Genomic DNA, 15,895 nt, shown 5'->3' with positions numbered 1-15,895 from the left:
TAATACCTGCCTAGCAAATAATGTACTGGAGGTGCACGCGGAACACACCAAGGGGAGGTAAGCGACGTTGGTGTAGTGATATGTGCAATGTCAATCTGTCGGTGAAGGATCAGTTTCTTCGACGATGGAGTAAGCATAGTTTACAAGCGCGATGTGTCAATACACGTGGTGATCATCAGGGGAATGGAAGAAGTAACGTACACAAATAAAACTGACAAATGTTGGAATTCGTGCAAGGTCTATGCATGGCTGGTGTATCGTTACAAGAAGGCAAAGATGATGCAATTCTCGAGATGCTACAAGAAGGTGGCGCAATTCTTCCATCAGCTTAATGCACAGGGGGCAGGGAGCAGAGTGCCTTAACTCAAAACTAAGAACTATCCAAGTCCAACCGCCTAGCGTGCTTTTAATGCGGATATGGAGATCCGATCAAGGCATCTTTTAGAGAAGTTGGAACTGTTTAAGGATGTACGGCTCGGTGGAAGTCAAGAGCGTTCCTACGTTCCATGGCGATTGACCTTACTCACCTGGGCAGGATATTGTGGGATAGAGTTATACAGACAGCTAGTTACAGGAGGTTGTGGGGTAGAGAGTGTACCGAGAGTTACAGGAGGTTGTGGGGTATAGTGTGTACAGACAGTTACAGGGGGGTGGTGTGTAGAGTGTGTACAGACAGTTACAGGAGGTTGTGGGGTAGAGTGTGTACAGACAGTTAAAGGGTGTTGTTGTGTAGAGTGTGTACAGTTACAGGAGGTTGATGGGTAGTGTGTGTACAGACAGTTACATGAGGTTGTGAGGTAGAGTGTGTAGACACTGTTACAGGAGGTTGTTGGATAGAGTGTGTACAGACATTTACAGGAGGTTGTGGGGTAGAGCGTGTACAGACAGTTACAGGAGGTTGTGGGGTAGAGTGTGTAGACACTGTTACAGGAGGTTGTTGGGTGGAGTGTGTACAGACAGTTACATGCGGTTGTTGGGCAGAGTGTGTACAGACAGTTACAGGCGGTTGTTGGGTAGAGTGTGTACTGACAGTTACAGGCGGTTGTTGGGTAGAGTGTGTACTGACAGTTACAGGCGGTTGTTGGGTAGAGTGTGTACTGACAGTTACAGGCGGTTGTTGGGTAGAGTGTGTACTGACAGTTACAGGCGGTTGTTGGGTAGAGTGTGTACTGACAGTTACAGGAGGTTGTTGGGTAGAGTGTGTACTGACAGTTACAGGAGGTTGTTGGGTAGAGTGTGTACTGACAGTTACAGGAGGTTGTTGGGTAGAGCGTGTACTGACAGTTACAGGAGGTTGATGGGTAGTGTGTGTACAGACAGTTACAGAAGGTTGTTGGGCAGAGTGTGTAGACACTGTTACAGGAGGTTGTTAGGTAGAGTGTGTAGACACTGTTACAGGAGGTTGTTAGGTAGAGTGTGTACAAACAGTTACAGGAGGTTGTTAGGTAGAGTGTGTAGACACTGTTACAGGAGGTTGTTGGGCAGAGTGTGTAGACACTGTTACAGGAGGTTGTTGGGTAGAGTGTGTAGACACTGTTACAGGAGGTTGTTAGGTAGAGTGTGTACAAACAGTTACAGGAGGTTGTTAGGTAGAGTGTGTAGACACTGTTACAGGAGGTTGTTGGGCAGAGTGTGTAGACACTGTTACAGGAGGTTGTTGGGTAGAGTGTGTAGACACTGTTACAGGAGGTTGTTAGGTAGAGTGTGTACAAACAGTTACAGGAGGTTGTTGGGTAGAGTGTGTACAGACATTTACAGGAGGTTGTTGGGTAGAGTGTGTACTGACAGTTACAGGCGGTTGTTGGGTAGAGTGTGTACTGACAGTTACAGGAGGTTGTTGGGTAGAGTGTGTACTGACAGTTACAGGAGGTTGTTGGGTAGAGTGTGTACTGACAATTACAGGAGGTTTTGGGGTAGTGTGTGTACAGATAGTTACAGGAGGTTGTTGTGTAGAATGTGTACAGACCTTTACAGGAGGTTGTTGGGTAGAGCCTGTACAGACAGTTACAGGAGGTTGTTGGGTATAGTGTGTACTGACAATTACAGGCGGTTGTTGGGGAGAGTGTGTACTGACAGTTACCTGAGGTTGTTGGGGAGAGTGTGTATTGACAATTACAGGCGGTTGTTGGGTAGAGTGTGTACTGACAGTTATAGGAGGTTGTTGGGTAGAGTGTGTACAGACAGTTACAGGAGGTTGTGAGGTAGAGTGTGTACTGACAGTTACAGGCGGTTGTTGGGGAGAGTGTGTACTGACAGTTACCTGAGGTTGTTGGGGAGAGTGTGTATTGACAATTACAGGCGGTTGTTGGGTAGAGTGTGTACTGACAGTTATAGGAGGTTGTTGGGTAGAGTGTGTACAGACAGTTACAGGAGGTTGTGAGGTAGAGTGTGTATTGACAATTACAGGCGGTTGTTGGGTAGAGTGTGTACTGACAGTTATAGGAGGTTGTTGGGCAGTGTGTGTACAGACAGTTACAGGAGGTTGTGAGGTAGAGTGTGTACCGAGAGTTACAGGAGGTTTTGGGGTAGTGTGTGTGTACAGACAGTGACAGGGTGTTGTTGTGTAGAGTGTGTACAGTTACAGGAGGTTGTGGGGTAGTGTGTGTACAGACAGTTACATGAGGTTGTGAGGTAGAGTGTGTAGATACAGTTACTGGAGGTTGTTGGGTGGTGTGTGTACAGACATTTACAGGAGGGTGTGGGGTAGAGTGTGTACAGACAGTCACAGGAGTGTGTGGGGTCGAGTGTGTACATCGTGGGACATTTGACACTGGACACCCGGCTATGTATTTTACTATTGTCATCAAGAGCTGGCAGTGTTTTTATCATTGATATGTGTATCTTTGCGACCCGATATGTAGTAATTTCAACCAATATGTTATCATTCGAAGTTGATGTAATAAATGAATAGTACAGCGTACAGTTTCATGTTAAGTCGCCTGAATAGAAGCATATCTACCAACCTCTAAAGGCGTTTAAATTGAGATGAAGGAACTTTTTCAATAGCGTTATTATTTCTAAAATGTATAGATAGCGATATAATTGCTTTTGATGCTTGCGTTGCTTATTGTTTGCACGCCACTGACCATGGTAATTTGGCACAAAACATAAATATTAATAATGCATGTAACTGGCAATTCTAACGGGGATATCATTTCATTCTATTTTTCAATTTTGGCAATGATATTCCCTTTTCTAAAATCAATTTCATTAGTTTTTGACAAATGTACTCCCAGACACCATACGTATGAACACATTACAACATCATCATCCATTGGGAAGTAATATTAAATCATAATGACATTAATCATATATTTATGTGCCGAGTTCATTAATGAAGAAAATATAAGTGACAAAGCTGAACTTTCTATACATCCTCGTCACACGCCACATGATGATGAGAAGCCCTGTATTTTACCAGAGAGTGTTTAATACAGGCCGTTATCGATGCAAACATATTTTGTGGAACAAAAACAATTTTCCAAGACACCCTTTGGTAAGAAGTAAAGAAAAAGTATTTTCTCTATGTACATAATCGATTCTCTCCCAACCTGCTGTCATCCAAAGTCGGGATGCCCTTTATGAAAAGTTTGTAGTAGGCCTCAGCAAACGGTACCGTTATACGTAAGCGCCACTGCTTTAATTGTTCCATCAAAGAACTTGATATAAGTGACATTAAAACAATCATAGGGGCTCCTTGACACCGGGGAAGATACATTCACCTCTTGGCGAACACCTGTATCATCAACATTTGATAGTGGTTCATGAATACATGCTCATGACTTAGTCAGAATCGTAAAACTGACTCTGATTTTAGCACGGATTTGCTATCGACAGGGTTCTGTCGCACTTTGTGTTATGCACTATAAAGGTTAACCCTGTGGATTATGGTTTATGATTTGCATACTGTTTTAGAATTTAAAAGGCATCATTAATGGCTGAATGTCATGCCTCCGGCAAAATGTTTTGATTGTTACAAGATTTTTTTTTATCAGACGCTTAACCCTAATTGTAAACAACGCCGCGTGCAACTAAAATATATATTGAAGACTACTTATATTAAGGCTTAAAAATTACATGGCTCAGATATCACAGTGTTTTTCTGTCTGTGTTTTAAACAATCGTTTCCTTGTGTTGACATATATCCACGAGTGTACAATCAACTCTTGTGGACAGTCAAACTCGAGTATACAGCCAACTCAAGTAATCCAGTCAAGCTACCAACTTGCGTATACAGGCAACACGAGTATAGTGTCAAATTGAGTATACAATCAACTTTAGGAGACAGTCAAACAGTCAACTTGACCATACAGTCAACTCGAGTATACAGTCAATTCTTGTATGCAGTCAACGCGAGTACAGTGTCAACTATAGTGTATGTTCAAGTTGGATATTCAGTCAACTCGAGCATAACGTCAACTCGAGTATACAGTCAACTCGTAAATAGCAAACAGGCAGAAATAAGGAATCAAATCCAACACAAAACCTTCTTTATACATTGACCTTATCAACCTTATTAGATTGTATGACCCCTTTGGAGTTGACTATGTGTCAGTGATAAACGCATGTATGCTAGGGGAAAATGAAGATGGAACGCCTCGGAATGTTGAAAGGCTACTTCTGAAATACACCATGAAAACAAGACACTAAACTGTACACAAGTAACAGAGTCTCTCCGAGGTATGCGTATGGGATGTCATATGATAAAAGTACACCCCTCTACATCCCTTCCAGTTGGTCTATCTATCAGTATATTTATCCTAGAGGTTGTAAGTAAAGTAAAGAAGATATATATCTTTGATGGCTGGGGGCTTTGATATCGATTGCTTCTTCAAATGTTCTGTGTCTTTGAGGTTGGCAGTAAGGGCTTTGATCTGGGGCTGTCACGGATATGGTCTGACTTGGAGTCAACTTTGGAAACTGAGCTATGATGTTCATTATTGATGGATTTGACGGGCCTTGCTGTTTCAACAATTTAAGCATATCCGAAATTACACTGAATGTGGTATACTTGGGTAAAAGATGGGACATGTTATATTCATAAATAGTGTTATGTTAAACTTAATGTATACAAAATGATTTATCCCTGTAATAGCTCAAAATTAGGATCAAAAAGACAATTATCTCAATTTTGCATTCAAATTATGACTATATTTAGAAAATGAATTGTGTGTCAGGAAAATACTGTATTACTCTACATTAAATATGTATTTTGAGTTAATCTATTTGTTACCATCAAGTGCAGATCTGTACATGTGTATACATTGTACATAATATACATATCTCATAAGTGCGTTGTTATATATTGTACCTCTAGATCTCCTCTAGAAAGAATAAAGTTTAGTTCACATCATCAAAAGACACTAAACCATCAATCATCCGTTATCATACCTCCTTACCATCAACTCATCAAAGATTCAAATCAGTTGCAATACTACAGATTGCATATATCTCTCAGGTGATAAAGGCTAATATCAAAGGTAATCGAAACGGCAAACGACGAAAACGCTGGTAGTTAGATATAGATATTGTGTGTAAATTTCAATGTTCCTTTCTAAGGTGTGAAGATGAATGGGTTGTGAAGATAACAACCAGATTGAAATTCTTGTAAGGACGTTTACCTTGTTATCTGATCTGATATGAAACTTAAACATCAGTTCCTGAAGGATAACATCAAGTGGTCTAATTGCAGCCTGCAAGTTCTATACATAAGCAGATTTGTGTGGCAGCCAGAAGGGTCGGCGCTGGGAAACGACTGTGGCGATGGCTGAAGCCTGCTCTCCTTGCTGAGGAGGAACTTGAGATTGCGACAGGTGGGCAGAAAAAGGTGAAAAAGTGAGGATCGGGCATTCACCCTTACATACAGGATGTGACGCAACCCGACACAGTTCTACCACTTAGGATAGGAAACAGTGGAAACATACATGAGAGGGTGGTTTGGGTGGAGAGAGAAAGAGCGTGTGCGAGAGACCCATATCATAAGGAGAGAAAGAGAGAGAGAGAGAGAGAGAGAGAGAGAGGGAGAGAGAGAGAGAGAGAGAGAGAGAGAGAGAGGGGGGGGGGGGGGGGGGGTGTGTGGTATGGTCTCTTCCATATGTTAAATACATATCTTGCTCAAAGTCAATTCTTAAGTGGTCCCAGCTAACCATTAAATTTGACATGATTTCAATGATTTACATGACAATTTCAAGATAAGTACTTTTTTATAGGCCCTTTTGTTCCTCAGAAATGTGTTAGTTACACGTTGTAGTTATGTGTTAGTTACACATAATATGTAATTTGTATTCTACAGAATGAGATCTAGATGCTTTCGTGAGTTCCCTGATGTGCTGATCGTTCAACGGTCCTAATTTCTTCCAGTAGAATATTTTCTTACCAGAATAAACATAGTTTACAACGAAATCTTGCAAAAGTAGTGTTTTCTGGAGAAACTTGGATTTCGATGCTATTTCGAATGTGAATTAAAACCAACGGAAGAAATGTAGTTTATGCCTCCTTTCAGGTTGTTGTTAATGCTGTTGATAGCCTTCTAGTTACCAGTCTTTGTCATGCAGAAGACATGGTGTCCTAAAATCTTACACCTACATCAGTTACTTTCTATTTCTCAAATGTATGCCAGAATTGAAAATCCGTTTGTTGACACGCTGAAAGACAGTGAATTGCAAAACATCAATTTCTCGAATTTATAGCAACTTTCTATCAGTTACCCATGTGCAACAACAAGCACACAGGTTGGCACGAAAAACTTGTTGGATTAGAAGTTGGGATTAATCCTGCACTGCCAACGTGTGCTGTCCTTTGGACGCATTATTTTTCATGTATTATTTTCCCTTGTTGATTCTAGAATATGTGTATCCTTAATCTCTGTACAATATTGCAGAAAGTGCAAGCTGTTTTGCAGTTACTTCCACCTTTCATGTTTACTTTGAGGCAGTTGACATTGTGGATGAAGAAGTTTGGGCCATAACAGCATGTTTTGTGTACCAATAGACAGGCCCCAACAACATGCTTCCTGTACCAATAGACAGGCCCCAACAACATGCTTTCTGTACCATTAGACATGCCCTAACAGCACGCTCCCTGTACCAATAGACAGGCCCTAAAAACATGCTTCCTTTACTAAAAGGCAGGCCATAACAGCATGCTTCCTGTACCAATAGACAGGCCATAACATCATGCTTCCTGTACCAATAGACAGGCCCTAACAGCATGCTGCCTCTACCAACAGACAGGCCCCAACAGCATGCTTCCTGTACCAATGGATAGGCCAAAAAAGCATCATTCCTGGACCAATAGAAAGGCCCCAACAACCTGCATAATTCCTGTACCTATAGACAGGCCCACAAAGCATAATTCCTTTACATATAGACAGGCCATAACACCATGCTTCCTGGACCAATAGACATGGCCATAACACCATGCTTCCTGGACCAATAGACAGGGCCTAACAGCATGCTTCCTGTACCAATTAACAGGCCCAAAAGGCATAATTCCTGTACCTATAGACAGACCCAAAAAGCATGATTCCTGTACCATAAGACAGCCCCTTACAGCATGCTTCATGTGCCAATAGACAAGCCATAACACCATGCTTCTTGTGCCAATAGACAGGCCATAAGAGCATGCTGTCTCTACCAATAGACAAGCCATAACAACATGCTTCCTGTACCGATAGACAGGCCCTAACAGCATGCTTCCTGGACCAATAGACAGGACATAACAGCATGCTTCCTGTACCTATAGACAGGACATAACACCATGCTTCCTGGACCAATTGACATGGCCATAACACCATGCTTCCTCGACCAATAGACAGGCCATAACACCATGCTTCCTGTACCAATAGGAAGGCCCTAACAACATACCCCCGGGACCAATGGACAGCTCGTAACGGCATGCTTCTGAGACCAATAGACAGGTCCTATGCCAGACTTATAAGACAGACCCTAAAGGCATGTTTCCAAGGACAATTCTTTGTAAACACTGACTCAAACGCAAGCCTGATATTAAATTGATTTTCCGTGAATTGTATGACGGGTAAACATTCTGCGTTTTATGCACTGGTTAACCCGATGACGCGTGATTTCAAAGCGTTTTGCCATAGTTGTATACCTTCATAAGAGAAAGCACGCTCTCAGACAAGGTGCAGCTCATGACTCAGTCAGTAGCGCAGTCCGCCCACGCTCCCTACTGTTGGTAAACAACACGAACGTAGCCAATGGCCTTGCGGTCTCCAAAGGCACAAGAGTTCACACATGAATGAGAATATGGTATTACCATCTGGAACGGGTCAGATACATCGAGTCTTGACGTTACCTCACCTCACCCGACTGTTTGACATGCCGCCGTGGTCAATTGGTAGTATGCATCATAACAAAATCAGAGGGATCTATGAGTACATACATTTATTCTTAACATTACCGATATGTTGTTAGTTTATTATTTTTATTGATATTTAAACCCTGAAATTCATGATACGCTAGACGTTGGAAAGTTTACCGCCATAGTGAGAGGGAGAGTGGCTCATCACAAGCGGAATGCAGTATGACCTAGTTCCGGCCTGAATAGTCCATTTTACAGTGGAAAGGCCTAGTTTATCATATTCACTATGTAAGGGAGGTAATCGCATAGTAGTTAAAACATAGTGTATTATGTAAAGGTTACATAAAAGCAAATGTTTTTTCAATGGATTACTGAAGTATCGTTCAACAACCATTACATGTATGCATGCACAGCCTGGCCTTGAACAGCAATACAAACACAAATTTCAACAAGCTCAACTAGGTCCTTTTCCGAGTACAGGAAGCTGAAACACGTGCAAATGTCACCTGCTTGAAAATATATGTGGTCACATTTAGCATGTCATCATGTTAAAAATTATAATGAATATAGAAAAAAACATGTCACGTTTTAATTACTACATAGATTTACATTAAAAAAAATATATTAAAAGCTGAAACAATGCCAGATTTCTCAATCTCTATCTGTAAAATCATTCTGCTGGCAGAATCATAGACTAACATTTAGTCTCTGAAATATTATATTACACAATATCCTTCTTGACTCTAAAAGTAAAACAAAATTCCCTGTGCTGACTAGGGCTGTCTAGACTTTCTTTTGTATGCGTTTCTAGATTTATTTTATTTTCATAAGATAAATATATTCCACGATCATGGTGCAGGACTAGCTGAACCACTGAATCTGAATTGATGCAGGAGAGCGGACGTAAAACAGGATAATATGAATATTAACACTTTTTACCAGATCGTCGAAATATGCAACAAACAATTTCCTTTTTTCTTTGCACGAGTATTTAGTATCCACGAGGCCATGCCATGGTCGCCCTAGCAGGACTGTCTGATTGAGTAAGGCTTTACGCTGCATTTTGCTACAATCTAGCCATATCACGGCGGAAGACACCAAGATTAAGGATTACACTTTAGGGAGTCGAACCAGAACTTTGGCTTAAAAAGCCGACACTTTAACCGCTAGACATCTATATCTAGACATTGTATTTAGAGATGTCGTGCCATGCAAAGCCATTGTCTCTTTGTATTTTGCCGTCTTTCATATTCAGTGAAACATCCGTTCAAACATTGTTCTTCATTGGAAGTTACACTGCATGAACCTGGCAAACCAATTGCAAGCAACACCATCATACCTTCAATTCCGTTACATAGACTTATTGTTTCGAATAAACACCTACGAAGCATTAAGTCTCTTAATAACGGAAACTGCCCTGACATAAGGTTCTCGTACAAGTCAGCAAGGCAGACGTGAAGAGTTGTCTCCCCTAACACATCTTTTAGTCGAGAAACACATTCTTTGGAAATGAACTTTAGTTGTCATTGCAAATAAGCGACTACATTTACGTGGAAAAGGCGCGGATAGCTGATCCGTCCGTCCAATACAGATTGGAAGGTCTGTTTGTCTACATAGGGACATTGTTTAGTTATTTAGTATCCACGATTCGTCCATCTGGAAATGCGTTAATCCAGGCGAGGTCACTGGGAGTAGTTCTATTCGAACTGATAACTATTCCCCACATGTGTACAATATTCGAGCCGATGAAATAATAGCGACGTAAAACCATACACACCTATTCTTTCACCCGTACGAGCAAAACACTCGCAGCTCAGAATTTTCTGATACGTTTGGACGCAACCCGTGAAGATCCGCGTTAGAATACATGTGGGTCTTCAGCAACCCACGATTGCCGTAAAAGCCGACCATGCTTGTCGTAAAAGGCAACTAATGGGATCGGGTGGTCAGGCTCGCTGACTTGGTTGATGCATGGCATCGCATCCCAAATGCGTAGTTCGATGCACCTGATGTCAATCACTGGATTGTCTGATCCAGATTCAATTAGTTACCGACCGCCGTCATATAGCTGGAGTATTGCTGAGTGTCGTTAAACAACACACAAACAGATACCTGTACGTATTGATGTGTATCTGACACTACCAGTATGCGGGGGCACGGGTGGCCCAGTCGTCTAAGGCGCCGTGATTCGCTGTGCAGAGTTGCGTCCCTTGGGCAGGCCAGAAACCTATGATTGTAGGTTCGAATCCCGGTTCGCCCCGATTATGTTTCTAAGTTTGCCAGCACCATACTGCTTTCCTCCCACATTAAGCTGACACGCCGCGATAAAAGTGGAATACTGTTAAAAGCGGCGTTAAACCAACTCACTCACTCACTCACTCACTCACTCACTCACTCACTCCCTACCATTATGCATTGCAGGACATGAGTTCCATGTGTCCAAATCGGGGCAGTTGGGATTTTACGACACTTCGACACAAAACGCAACTCAAACGTTTCTAACTGCTGTTAGATATACAAATATACGTACACTTGTACTTGTAAATACACACCCTACCAGTTGTATTAGATTGGACGGCGGTAGATAGCATCGTGCAGCTGTGGTGGATGATTTTGTGTAAGATTTTTTTGAAGAATTTTTTTAAAATGTCCATCCATCCAGTAATTAAGATTGACCATGTTTTTCTATATTTGGTACGGTCTTTTATAACATGATGACTTATGCTGGATGTGACCATAGATATTTTCAAGCAGGTGACATTTGGTGCGGAGCTGGGGTTGATGTGTACAGGTTCCTGAACTCGGAAAAGGACCTATTTGAGCTTGTTCAATTATTTTTATTGCCGCTTTTAAGGCCAGATTGTGCACATATGTACATGTAATAGCTGTTAGTTATTTAAAATAAATATAACGTTACCCTGGAAGTAATTGGGAAAACATATGGTTGTGTGTATTGTTAGGCCACGAAACATGATGCCAGTGATAGCTTCCTGACGCCATGTTTGTATTCTGGAGTAGGTGTTCTTGCTCTTCAGTGGATGGGTGGCAATATTAGATACACTAGTGAAATAGTAAAGTAAAGCTGTAGTCATGACGTTATTAATGAAGCCACATTGTACAGAACGATGTTATGAAGATTCACTAGGAAATGTATTGATGCACACAGTCAACAAAATATTTTGAAATTATTTTTTTCTTTGAGTAATCCAGGTTTGGATTTGGCATCAGTCAAATTCATACAGATCCCGAAACAAGTATATCCAATGTATCCCATGCACGTCTATAATTTTTAACTTTTCTGTGGGCTCCTTTTTTATAATATTTACCAACCAGCAGAACAACATATGGCGACAGAACCTTCCGAAGAGCAGGTGCAATTCTATGGAATGCACTGCCCATTGATGTCAGGGGATCTGAAGATGTCAACACCTTTAGATCAAAACTAAAGACCATCCTCTTCAAAAGAGCATACGACTGAGTGCTCTTGAGAAGGCAGTATGTCTGGATAAATAGCGCTATATAAATGCTTAATTTGAATTTGAATTTCTTTAAGATAAATTAAGAACTGATTTTCCTTCTCTGAAATATTTTCACAGTGAGGTGACCATACATGTACATGTAGGAAGTGTGTTTCCATAGCAAAATGTCTGCTAGTAGCGGATGGAGTCTTGTTCAGGGTTTCATATTTCACTCTCTCCCCATGAAGGCAGTGAAACCGACCCCCTCCCCACGCCCATCCCTCCCCTGACCCCCTGCTGTGCGTGAGAGTACACTGTCTTGACACTGGCATCGAGAGGAACATTTGAACTGGAATAGAATTTTGACTAAATATGCATTTAAGATTTCCATACTATACAATACACATTATAATCACTAGGTAACATTCAAACAATATAGTCTGACACAATCAAATGTCAAATGATATGCCCAAAGACGTTAAATATACCTTTTATACATATACATGAAACCAATGTTCTATATTGTCATCATGTGAATGTGATTCAGTTATCGAGCTGTTGGCTGTTGGTACGTACAGATTTAGTCAAAATCTCAAATTACAAATTGTCATATACAACGTCAGTATTTTGAACGTCAGCCGGGAATAAATCAAATAAAATCCACTGTTACTGTAATACAATGCGTTTCTGTGTAACAACAATGTCAGTCATGTTGAATTCATTTCCTTACCAGGCATTGTTTCTATTTACCCACTACAATGATACAATGACTGCTTCAGGGCAGTCAAATGCTGAAGGTCAAACTAATTACACTCATCAGCGTGTGAGCCTGTGTAATAGCGCGTTTAGCAGCATCTGTCGTGACGTGAATCATAGATGGAGCTGTGTGGTTGTTCAGATCCATATCATACAGCTGAAAGTCCGCACAACGTCCTCAGGGTAAGTCCATGTCTTATCTCATCTCATTCAAGACAGCCTCCCAATCTGGTGCCAAATAGGAAAGCTTTTGGTAGATTCTGTGTCCCGTTCATGCCCTGACTAGAGAGGAGGCTCAAATAGCAAATGAGTAAAATACAGTAAACTACGGTTATAACGAACTCAAAGGGACCACTAATTTTAGTTCGTTATAACCGTAGTTCGTTATAAGCATATATACAGCATATATACAACAAATGGCCGGGACTAAAAAATAAGCTCGCTATATCGGTCAGTTCGTTATGAGCGTGTTCGTTATAACTGTAGTTAGTTCTGTAGTTGCCAGCAGCAAGTGACCATGGGGGCATAGGGTTACTATGCCACTTCCTTGCAACCCAGTTGTGTTGACATCATCCCTTCACATCACAACACATGGGCTGTCGTGTAAATGTGTGATCACTGCGTCATATCCCAGCAACGAACAGTCTGTTGTAGCCGACAAACGTGTGTGAGCTGTACATTGAGTAAATGCACGAATCTAGTGATGGCCTAAGTTAATTGTAATTCATTTAAAATAATTCATCATAACTGTATCTCATAAATAACTATCAAATGTCAACGATAGAGAATATTCAGTCTCGGTTATCCGCTGGAACGGATAACGTGGGGCGTAAAGGGTAAAATAACGATGAAAATTATAAGAATGGATTACTGAAATTCAGTGACGACATACGGTGTTCGCGAAAAGGATAAGCATATTCTGCCCGGCGGGTATCACCCGCCACTAACAAAATTTACACAAGTGAGTGTCTGTTTGTTGCCTGGAGCCGCGAGACAGTGGCCTGTCAACAGCCCAGACAATCACGTGACGGGCGAGGAAATCCAGTGGCACGATAGGGTGTTTACTGATTTTGTTTAAACTGAAAACGATATGTTAAGTTTGAATTAACTACGTTTGTAGTGAACAAATTCGTGTGTCTGTCCTACAATCTGTGCTTACGTTGATAATGTACAATGTAAGACTCACGATAACTCACAAACAACAATAAGGAACGAGGCGTGGTGTATTTCACGATGAAACACTGTTCTATCTTGACATCATTTCTTGAGATGACGTCTTAAATTAGACGACATTATTTTTGCGAGAGTACTGAGTTGTTCCCCTTCGATGTAGCTGGGCAACGCAGATAAACGCAATGGCCGAACGATCACACCCAAAAGTGGGAGAGATATGATTATCAGTATTAGGAGAAAAGGTACAGATGTGAGAATTATTTGAGAATATTCAGCAAATACCAAACTTAATCCCCTCACTTCATAAAATTGACTTGTCCGACATTGTTGCGATCGGATTTGATTCAGGGAATCCTCATTGTTTCAATGCAGGTAAATAAAGTGACGGCCAAAAGAAACTTTACCACTTTTAAAATGAAATTGCAAAAATTTAAAAACGTTCAAACTAAATCACTGCAAAACACGTCATCCACACACAACAATGTTATATGCAGAAAGTGAAAAATGTCCACGGCACATGTGTTTGTGGAATGCGAAAAAGCGAAAAACACTTGCCTCTTGGGCAGCCGAAACTACACGTGCAATAAGAGTATATAAACGATACGGACACTCACACTGATAAAAAAAATAAAAACTACCACAGAAATGCCAGGACTGATACCCGAACAACGCGACCAGGCCCTGGGTATGATACAGATGGGAGCCATCACTGCTAGAACTTTTGGTTGTTTCCGTGTTGCAACGTTACGTACAGACCGGGTAGACATCAGATAGACCAAGAACAGGGAGACCCAAGGTAACTACGTCCAATGAAGACCGGTACTTGCGTACTTTCCATCTCTGGTAGTAACGTCATCAGCGACGAATGCCTTAGGACATATGGTTAGTCAACAGACATTGGCTAGGCGGATAGAGCTCAAAGAATAAGGGCTTCCTGACCTTACAGAGAACAGTTATTGACAGCGCAACTTCATCGTCAGAGATTGCGATGCGCCCGGTCTGTGCGTCTTTGGCAGCGACGTGACTGGCAGAGGGTAGTCTTCACTGATCAAAGCCGTTTCTATCTGTTCAGAGCTGATGGAAGACAGCGTGTTTAACACGAAGGGGAGAAAGAACGGCGGCATGTTTTGTTTAGGAGGTCGTGCCACATGGTGGAAGGGGTGTTATGGTGTGAGGAGGAATTTGTGGGCAGGAGAGAGCACCACTGTCATCGTTAACGGAAATTGGACAGTTCAGAGTAACATGGGTGGCATTCGTCGTCCGATTGCCCTACCATTTCTACAACAACTGCCACGTGGTGTCCTTTATCAGCATGACAACGCAAGACCCAATACAGCCCAAATCGTACAAAACTTCCATGCAACCGACAAGGTCAACGTGTTGCCGTGGCCTGCACGCTCCCCAGACATATCCCCATAGACAGCCTCAGGAATGTCATGCATCGTCGTGTTCGACAGTGACCACATCATCCAACCAAACAACAAGAACTGATCCAGGCCATCCAAGAGGAATGTCGACGTATCCCATGTGACGTCACCTAACGACTGAATTGTTCTGTGCGCCGGAAATTAAGGCATGTCATTAAGTCAAAAACTAAGAAAACATTAAGGGAAAGGAAACCTTCTTTATCGAGCTGAGGCTAGTTCTGACCATGAAATCAAAACAACTGAGAGATGCAAGTCAATTCGGTATAGTTCACCGGAATCCATATTGAACACATTATGATATATTTCGGTTTGCGGTCAATTACTCCACACAGAAACGCCATTCCGAGTATCAGGAGTATCATGTATCTTGTGGAACGGCAAACCAAAACCCGAACCGGTGTTCATCCCACGGGTGTTCGTGCTGTCACGCAGAGAACCTGGGCCCAACCTGTTTGTAACTCTGACGTGGTTCTCTCATCCAATTCACCAAACACAAATGCAAATATGGTACACTCCCTCTTCCCCGGTCCAATGTACGGCGGTGTATGTGAAATAAACACTTGCAAGTCCGTCCGGTCTGCCGTTGAACACACTTCTTCCAAACGTTGCCGTATCATAGCCACATCATCTGATTCAGAATAAGTGTCCACTACTGAAAACTCTTCTTCCCGACGGGTGTCTTGGTTTTTATACACTTGTGCACAGTATCTGGAAGTTCGTTCCGTAACTTCGTGCTAAAGAAATACTGATCCCTTCCAG

At 41.8% G+C, this 15,895-nt stretch overlaps 1 protein-coding gene across 4 annotated transcripts in view; it reads left to right on the top strand.

Moving 5' to 3' along the window:
• The first annotated feature begins 12,640 nt into the window (after nt 1-12,640).
• Nucleotides 12,641-15,895, top strand: part of LOC139447121 (monocarboxylate transporter 12-like) — a 61,171-nt gene continuing 57,916 nt past the window's right edge. For all 4 annotated transcript variants that reach the window (XR_011652007.1, XR_011652008.1, XM_071228301.1 and 1 more), the window contains exon 1: nt 12,641-12,719. The gene's annotated coding sequence lies outside the window, so the exon portion shown is untranslated. The remainder of the gene's footprint in view (nt 12,720-15,895) is intronic.

This window comes from Haliotis cracherodii, unplaced genomic scaffold (assembly GCF_022045235.1).
Source record: "Haliotis cracherodii isolate W230 unplaced genomic scaffold, xgHalCrac1.p SCAF_7, whole genome shotgun sequence".
NCBI lineage: Eukaryota > Metazoa > Mollusca > Gastropoda > Lepetellida > Haliotidae > Haliotis > Haliotis cracherodii.
Note: the sequence above shows the minus strand (reverse complement) of the source record. Positions and strands in the feature narration are given on the sequence as shown.